The following is a 10,058-nucleotide window of genomic DNA, read 5'->3' as shown; positions in this document are numbered from 1 at the left end:
TTTTGCATGCAATACCCGTTAACATCCTGTGAAACTAGAGTTCTGCTAAATACTTTTTTGGGGAGAGTGCCTTAGAGCAAAAAATACCTACTTCTATCTTTAGCATTCAGGTGAGTTGATGCACTGGCAAAAATTCAAGTGAAAAGATAGGCACTGGATCCTTCTCATAAACAACCAGGTCTTCAGAAAATGTCTTGAGAAATATCTCTAAAACTCTGCAATCTCCAACATTTATAGTGATATAAATGCATTGAATACTAATGTAAAATAGTTGAACACTCACAATACTGCTTCCATTTTCAGAAACATCAATAATGTTATCATTGTTCCATCAAAGAACAAAAATTTATGTCAACAACCCTGTAAGGACTACTTTTTTTTTTTTTCTAGTGGAAAGACATCATTACTAATATTCTAACCAGAGAAGCAAATTCCAACTTTTGTTACAAATCTTTGATGTAAGAGAACTATAGAATCTAAAAATATATTGCTTTGTACTCTCTGTATATGATACAGTTCTCTTCTTTAGCATCACATGGATAATCATTTGGTCTAGATAAGGGCTTTTATGTCCGTTTTTGGAGTTCATTTTGATTGATGTTCAATAGAATTCTCTCACAAAATTTCCCTTCCATCTGCAGAATATTCATACTGAATCCTTGAATGCAAATATGGTACTACGCAGATTAGAGATGGCCACGAGTTGGTTACTCCTCTCTCCAACACGTGGAGTCTATTTTCCCTCCCCTTGAATCTGATTTGGCCTTGGGACTTGCTTTGATGAACAAGAAATACAGGATGGTTCCCATCCCTTTAGCTTTTGCTTAAAAGCTTTTAGTTTAAAGCCATCCATCATGCTGTGGAATTATGACAGGCCAAACGGAGGTGGTGACAAAGACGCTCTCCTTTCTTTTTTTTTTTTAAAGATTTTATTTATTTATTTGACAGAGAGATCACAAGTAGGCAGAGAGGCAGGCAGAGAGAGGAGGAAGCAGGCTCCCCACTGAGCAGAGAGGCCGATGCTCGATCCCAGAACCCTGGGATCATGCCCTGAGCTGAAGGCAGAGGCTTTAACCCACTGAGCCACCCAGGCGCCCAACAAAGACTCTCTCCTTGACCCAAACTTGTATCAGGCTCCTCCGGGTCCTCTTTTTGAAGAAGTCCTTACCCTAGGCTCTGTCCTTGGTCTACTCACTCCATTTTAGCAAAAATCCTGCTGAATTAGTCTATTGAAAATACCTCCTCTTAATACCTGATCACCCTCAGTCTCTTATCACTCTGGCTTCCTTCAACAAGAATCCTGTCATGCCAGTTTAGCCAGGGTTCCACAACCCTGATATTTCCTCTTGGTGATTTTTCCATCCACGGACCCCACAACCCTGCTCCTTGGCTTTAAATTCCCACTTTTCCTTGTTGTATTCAAAGCTGAGCCTACTCTCACTCCCTTACTACAAACTCCATTGTAGTGGTCCCTCTAGATAAACATCTTTAACAAGTATCGTGAATAATATCTTGGGTTAACATCTTTAACAAGTATCGTGAACAAATATCTTTTTAACAAAGAATCCCAGACACCTGGAAGATGAGAAGTGTCAACCTAAGGAACCAATAATTAGCCAGAGCATTTATATGGGATCAAAGATTTGCAGTTCAGGGTATACATATTTGGGTAGCAAACTAAATAGTGTCCCATTCAGGAGTAAAAGTCAGGAGTTTTTAAAGCAAAAAGGGAATGATTGTATACATCATTTACAAAGAATTTTTGATTGGTGTTGGCAGCAGAAAGCTAACCTTGACTGAACATAATTGGTTGCTAAGGCTATCACTAAGCAAAATCTCTTACCGTAGCAAGTTGCACGTGTTCTGACTGAGTCCTTGGAATATTTGTGGTTTGGCCCAGTTCAAAAGTTCAGGCTTCCACCAGTGAGGACATGCATAAGGCCCACCCCCCTTAATAGCCTCCTAACTCCATCTTAAAACCCCATGACATAAGCAACCCCATTCAATTTTACCATTCCCGGGAGCCATCTTTGAGGTTTGCCTCCACCAAGCTTCTGGCTCAGTAGTTCTCAGCCTGGGTTCTTCTGCCCCTAGGGACAGTTCTGACTGTGGACTATTATTAGCATCCAGTAGGTCGAGGCCAAGGATGCTGCTAAATCCTACAGTGCACAGAGCAGCCTCCACAACAAATAATTCCCTAGCCCCAAATGTAGTGAGAGGGTTGAGAAATCCTCTTCCAGCGGAAAGCGGCCGTATGAGTCACCCTCGCTTCACCATGCGGAACAGATTGCCCAGATGAGCCCAGTCAATCCACGGAACTGGGAGAAATAATACAGAGCTGCTGTTTTAAGCAACTATTGGGGTAATTTCAATGGTGTGCTATTGTTAAACCACTGAGGGGGGCGGAAGGAGGGAGCCTGTGGTCTGAATACTCCTACCATGGCCAATTTTAGGCTACCAAGGATGAGCCACTGCCCTCAAGGCTGGGAAGAAGTGTGCATAGTCAGCTCTGGGAGCCAGCAGGGCTTGTCCACACTGCAACAGAAAACTGAGGCAACATCCTGTGTTCAAAGTAGTTTTGTTTTTTTTGTTTTTTTCTGAATTCTAATCATGGGCATTTCCTGTATCGGGTGGACTGCCTGGTCAGGGCTCTCTACTTGTATATTACAGTCACATTTCTATTGGAAGCATCTCCTTGAAATGCTGACACATCGATTCCTCCGCAGTCTTTCTGGCTTGCACCATTTTTTGCATCGTTAAAATGAACTGACTGGGTTTAGCCCAGAGGCTGCCACCAAGGATCATAGAGTGGACCCCACTCTGAAGTCATCCCTCAACACCCTCAAAATTGTGGTGACTGAGGTCAGCAGTTCGATATGGAATAAAAGGTTGCCCTCACTAAACAGTGGGTTTTCTTGGTGAAAAGAAACGTCTGGACAACAGGTAAAGGAGCTAGGCCAAAAGAAACTAGGAGAACAAGAGGATCACCCGTGCCAGGTTTGGGCTCATGCTAGAGCACACTTTTATTCAGAAATAATCTTTTCCTTCCAGATAGAGGCAATTTCTTCTTGCATATGAGCCCAAAACATGCTTTGTTATTTCCTAGAGCAGCCATTTCTTAGGTTTTTAGGGTGGACACTGGATTTCGGTTCTATTAAAAGTTATTTTAGTTTTGTGGTTAGGAGACTATCCAGGCAGCCAAACTTCCTTGTTTTCAGTCTTGGTTTACTAGTTGCATGACCTTGGGGAACACATTTGTGAAATACGGATAATAATAGTATCTATTTAACAGTTAAGTTAGACAGTAGGTAGTGCCTAGCACATAGTAAGCTCTCAGTAAATCATAGCTATTATATTAGCAGGAGTATTTAAAAGTTTGTATTCACAGTTGCTGTTTACTTTCTTCCTTCTAACTATAAATGCTACTTAACGTTCTACGTTTTAACTGTAAACAAGATTTTTTTCTAAAAGCAGTGCCTGTTCTAGGTCAAGGATAAGCTGCTTTTGGCCTTCAACTTTTGTCTCATTCAAGAACAAACCACACCCTATTTCCTGTTGCATGCAAATATGGGTACCTTAAAGGGCCAGTCAAGACAGGGGACCCAGACAGGATGCTTAAGATTGCCACAGAGCGCACTCTGGTGTACACAACTGGAAGCCAGGATGAAACATTGTGCTTTACCCAAGAATTTTTTTTTTTTTTAAGATTTTATTTATTTATTTGACAGAGATTGAGATCACAAGTAGGCAGAGAGGCAGGCAGAGAGAGAGGGGCAAGCAGGCTCCCTACCCAGCAGAGAGGCTGACACGGGGCTCAATCCCAGGACCCCAAGACCATGACACGAGCCGAAGACAGAGGCTTAACCAACTGAGCCACCCAGGTGCCCCTTTACCCAAAAATTTGATGTTGATTTGTGTGGACAGAAATTATTGCAATGAGGGGTGCCTAGGTGGCTCAGGCAGGTAAGCGTCTGCCTTTGGCTCAGATCCTGATCTCCGGGTCCTTGGTCCTTGGGATGGAGGCTTGCCCTGGGTTTCCTGCTCAGTGGGGAGTCAGCTTCTCCCTCTGGCAGCACCCCCTCCACACCGCTGCTGCCTAGAGCTCTCCCTCAAATAAATAAATAAAATCTTTTAAAAAATGATACGGTGAAAACATTATTTTTAGAAGAATAGTCTAACAGTAACATTCAGGATTGAACTGATAGAAAAAAGTAGTGACAGGGAAGCCAGCTGAAAAATCTATTGTATCATTGCTGGGATGAGATCTTGAAAGTTTGGGACTGGATAGTTTAACAGGGGAATGAGGAGGAAAGGATGTACATGGCAGACATTTTTAGGGATGCATCCATAGAACTTAAAGACAAAAATCTTTGATTTAAAAAAAAAAAAAAAAGGCAACTTCATCATCACCTTGCTCTGTTCAAATGGATACCATGGATTTCAGGTTACAAGTAAGTTGTGAGCATCTTCTATTCTAAGGAATCCCAGAAGGGTAAAAGAGAACCCAATATTTATTATGTTGGTTTGTTTGCTTTTAAAGGAAAAGTTAATTTACTATTCATCAAGACTTGAAAGTTCTAGGTAAAACTGGACATCTTACCATTAAAGACATTATCCCATTACCGACTCTAAATTAGGTTGGCAATCCTGCTTCAGTGGTTTCCTAAGACATTTTTAGGTTCCTGTTTGAGACAAAAGAAGGGCCAGACATTTTCTGCCAAGGATTCTAGATACTCTGTTTCCCCACCTAACATCCAGAGAAGTAGACTTAACTCAACATGTATTTATCTAGTACCAGTTTTGCATGATGTTGTGCACCAGACAGACAGCAAACACCTTTCTTTTCCCTTAGTTTATAGGCCACACAAGACTCATGACCACAGCAACAACAGGTTAAAAAGAAGGAACTTTCTATTTAGTCCATCTTATCATCCTTGACTCACTTAAGGAACATCTTCCAACTTTTTGTCTATAAGTAACAGTTTGATTCACAGTATTTTCCCTTTGTTTTACCATGAAAAAGAAAACTATCATTGTTTAAATGAACAGATGATTCTTTTCTGTTCCATAATGGCAACTTCGTTGGCCATTATCTTCAAAAACATTCACTAAGCCTACGATGAAGTTCTGTTCCAGTTCCAAACACAAAGTGATGTAAAAACAATCCAATCCACTCAAGGAGCCCACAGCCTGGTGAGAGAAAGATGCAGATGTATGTTTATTTTCATGCTTTTCTTCAAAAGATCTTACAGAGAACAAAGAGATGCACAACTTAAGAAAGTAAAGTATATTAGAAGCAAGTAAGAAAGATGAGGCAGAAAGGAACTCAACAGAGGTAGGCTAAACACACAAAATAAATACAATGAAGGCCTACTTGTATTTGCTAAGGATCCACCAGGAAATTGGTTCTAAGCTTTTCAGCATTCTCTTTAAAAGGAGAAACATAACCAGTTATACAATCTACAGGTTCCACCAGATAACAGCAGACCAATTGCTCAGGAAGAACATAACTAGTCCTGCTATAAGGCCCAAACAAACCCTCAAGTGTCCTGCAAATAAAATGCTATGAATATAGTGACAATATCCTCAGTAATATCCTTACACCAGACAAAGTGGAGCTATTTCTTACAGCACATCAAAGTATGGACTGATGGCTTATCATCAAAGTCTTTAAAAGCAGTTCAGTAAAAGCAATTTTGTAGGAATTCACTTAAGCAGAAAGTTCCATTATAACATGATAGGTACAGTAATAGAAATATGCATAAAGAGCTGTGGGAGAACAGAGGGGGCCCAGGTGCAATTTCATTATTCAAGGTTGGAGCAGACATCACCGCCAAGGAGAGACTCTGGCAGCCTCTATTCAATTTCCAAAAGAAATACAGGTTTTGTTGTAAACACCTAACTTTCTTAGAATTCCAATATTTATTATGGATGGAATGCTGTTTTAGAAGGGCATCCTCATCACAGCAAAATTCACATTAAAAAAATCAAAACACACCTTCGGGGCACATGGCTGGCTCAGTTGGTGGAGTATGCGAGCTTTGCTCTCGAGGTTGTGAGTTTGAGCCCCACATTGGGTGAAGAGATTACCTAAAAATGAAATCTTAAAAAAAAAAAAAAAACCCACCTTCCATCGAAAGATTCTTATTTTCTTTGTCGTTTACGTATCTTGGCTCACCCTTGTTATTAAATACAATGAATAATAAATTGAGAAAATAGAGTTTACCTACCTGAAGGGTGGGTGCTCACAGAATCAGTGAGGGTTTACAGTTGTATCAAGTTTAAAGTAGGATCCCCAAGAAATCCAAGACTACAGAACTAAAGGAATTCTTTGGGGATTAGTTCTGGTTCCCTGTTGAACTGCATTTTTAAAAAAATGATATGGTCAAGAGTTATATTTCTACCAAACAACAGGAAAAGAAAAGAGCAAACAGAAAAGAAGTTCTCAACATAAAAAAATAAAATAAAATTTTTGACATCAAAGAGAAAGTCTTGAATTTCTAATCCATTCAATAAAAAGAGGTGACAAGATGTGTATTGAAGGAAAGGAAAAGCAGGAAGAATGGAAAATGCTTCTGTGTTTGGTTTTATGAAGATCGTATTTTTCTTCAGTGTTCAGCCAAGTATGAAAGGGGAGTAGCATTTTCTGGCTTCTCTTATACTGTGACTAACTTCCACATCGATAGGTATAGAGTGGCTTCCGTGGACCATGGAGGTGAGTGGCAGAAAGAGTCACCTCCATAACACTGAGACTGGGGCTAACACCAAATAACAGAGGATAATGTTAAACCTCTACAAATAAAAATGCACAAAATGAGAAGGATTGGCACAGGTGCAAAATCAGGGGAGATCCTACTTGACAACCACCAGTGAGAAAGCACTCGGAAACATTTGCATCGACTTCTCTATCTCCTAGGACATGTGCTTGGTTGCTGAGATTACAAAAGGATATTTAAAATCTTCACCGAGCAGGGCTTTAGATACCAAGCTTGACATTTTTGTGTGCGACAGAAATAAAATCCGGGTGTTTAAAATCCATTGGCGGTCCTGTAAAGGGGATGAATCTTTCAGTTTAAGGATCTTGTTTGTTGAGTGCGAATGAAGTCATCTTCAGAATCACAGACACCTGCAGACTGTAGGAGGCGATGGGTGAGGAGATCCTTTCAGAGAGTGGAGAGTAAGTGCAGAGGAACCAAGAAAGCGAGGAGGCTGGAGGTTTTATCCATGGGATGGAGGAGGAAAGACGGGGAGCAGGAGACCATGAACTAGGGCGACGCAGGCAGCGCAGAATGATATTTGAAGAAGGTATTTGGGGGAGGAGACCCACCTCATATAATGAACTGTAACCACCTTCCACCCGCCCAGCACACACACACACACACACACACACACACACACACACACACACTCCCCCACCGCCACGGATAGGACCAGCCTCTGAATGCTGGCTTATGAAGTGGGTTTTCTTTGGTGGAATCAATAGTAGCGTTTAATCCTACTTCCCAGCTGGAGAGGACCAAGAACAGAGGCTGCCATGAGAGGATCGGTACATTCATCCGCTGTGTTTTCCTTAACTCCGTGAGGAAGCAGTACAAGTAACTAAAAGGCTGAAGGCATCTTTGTCTCCACCTCATTTTGTTTACTTTATCCGTTGAGTTTCCAAATCCTACGGATTCTGCCTCCACAGTCTCTCAAAAGTAGACCCCCCCCCCCCTCCACTCTATTTCCACAGCCATTTTACCGGCACGACCTTCCCTGCTTGCTGGCAGAACCCAAACTCTCCCACCCCTCAATGCCCCTCACACTTTTCTCTACTTCATTTATCCAGCGGAGCCCACCCTAACTTAATTTACTTAGATTGGGCATCCTAGTGCAACCTCCGAACAACTGAAGCTACATGGCATTTGTACATATTCCAATACTAATATTAGCCCCATATTTTTATGCTACTCAAATAGCTCTTCTATTTTATTTTTCTCTACAGTCAATGTTCTTTATCTTTATGATAATGGGCAAGTGGATTAAGTAGTTTGGAGATGATTCAAAATAGTTTTATTTTACTGTGTACTTCATTTACCCTTTCTTAGTATTTTAAGTATTTCATGGAGGCTAGTATACTCTGTATTTCTAAATAATTATTTTTCTCATTTCTGTGGCTCCAAAAAATCTGACAAGCCCCTGTGCAGCTGCACTGGTTCTAGGCTTTGACTGCGATCCCCCAGCCAGGTGCAAGGACAATGGCTGTTTATTAATATCCCCCGTGCCAGCTGTTATCCCAACATGTGCCATGCCCAGGCACTGGGGAAGAGGACTCTATTTTATCTGCAGCCTCACCTTTTTGGGGAAGGAATAAACTTGGAAATCAGCTTTGAAAGAGCTCACAAAGAATTAAGGAGATAAATTATGTTTTATGCAATGTACTTCTCATGCAAAGCACCAATGATCGACCCTTTGTGTCTCTCCTAATGTCTGAAGTAGATACAGAGCACAGGACTCCGGGATGCCAAGGTTATTGGTGAACTGATGTATGCAATTTCACTGGAGTCTGCCATGAAAATCAATCCACCATGAAAGTATCTTGTAATTGGGTTTAATGGATCTAATGAATAGGTAAGACATGAAACAGAACACACTGGCAAAGTAAGACAGAAGAGGGACCAGGGAATACACGGGAAAGGAATCTGAGACAATAAAGCTGAGTGACATTTCAGTTTTTAAAAGTACTCACACAGTCGTCTAAGGAATCTGTTAAAAAGAAAAACCACAGGCCCAAAATGGCGTCACTTAGGTCCAGCCACCAAATCAAAGCTTAATATATACCTCACCTAATTGCATTTTTAAGCCCCTCACCCAGATATAGTCCTACCTAATCAGTCAGGAATCTTCTAATCAGCACCAATGAGATAACCTGTCATATGGGCCCTCTCCATCCCTCAAAGGAAGATGAGGTAAGCACCTTGGCCTCTCCCTTAAGGTAGCCTTGCCTGGAATAGTTTTGTTTTGTTTTGTTTCTTTTCACTTTTGCCAATGACTTCTTGCTCCACCCTCCTTCCTATAAAAAAATCTTCCATCTTGTACAACTCCTCAAAGCTCCTGCTGCTGCTTGCTATATAGGATATTGCCAGAATCATCCATCACTTAATAAAGCCAATTAGATCTTCAAATTTACTCGGTTGAATTTTTCTTCTTTAACAAACCCCCAGTAGAGCTTGAGAGGGCTCAGCTTACAAATAGAGCATACTCTTCATTATCTCACATTTAAATGTGTTTTTATTCTTAAGTACTTGGATGGCTTTCATTATCATCTAAAATCAGAAAGGCAGCAGAAACCACTCCCAAAACCAATATTGTAATGTATGTTCTAAATAGAATTTAAACAAAAATTTGGGTGGGAAAAAAAAAAAAGTGGCAGAAACCGAAGTTTTCTGTCAAATTTACTTCAAAGTCATATAACCTTATATTGGTCAGAGACCTTGCAGACTACCTCCTCCAGAGCCCCAGAATTCCTTCCACAACTTCGTGAGCAGATGATCATTTAGGCTTAGCTTCCATACTTCCCATGACAGTAAGCTAAGCCCACTGGAAGGCAGCCTACTACATTGCTGTACATTTTTAGCTCCCAGAGAGTTCTCAGGTGAATACTTCACCTACTTAATTCCTATCCATGGGTCACGGTTTTGCTATCTGGAGGCTGCTATGTTATAATCTGTAGAGAAGCCATCAGGCAGACAGAGTGACAATCTGAGCTATCTTGGGTCCAAATAGTAGGGAATTTTAAAAGGTAAAATAAAATACTGTTTAAAAAACTAAATTCATCTGACGAGCAGAGGAGAGCTCTGAGGTGTTGTACAAAAAGGAAAGCTTTTATGTGAAGGAGGAGGGGCAAGACGTTATTAGCAAAAGAAAAGAAAGGATTACAGGCAAGGTCACCTTCCCTTAGAGGAAGTGGTAGGGGGCCTTTTCAGGCGGATAACCTCATTTTCCCTTGCAGGGAGAGGGCCTCCAGTGATAAATTACGCTTTGGTGTTGACCAAAAAAAAAAAAAAAAAAAAAAAAAA

Source organism: Mustela nigripes, chromosome 5 (genome assembly GCF_022355385.1).
Source record: "Mustela nigripes isolate SB6536 chromosome 5, MUSNIG.SB6536, whole genome shotgun sequence".
Taxonomy (NCBI): domain Eukaryota; kingdom Metazoa; phylum Chordata; class Mammalia; order Carnivora; family Mustelidae; genus Mustela; species Mustela nigripes.
Note: the sequence above shows the minus strand (reverse complement) of the source record.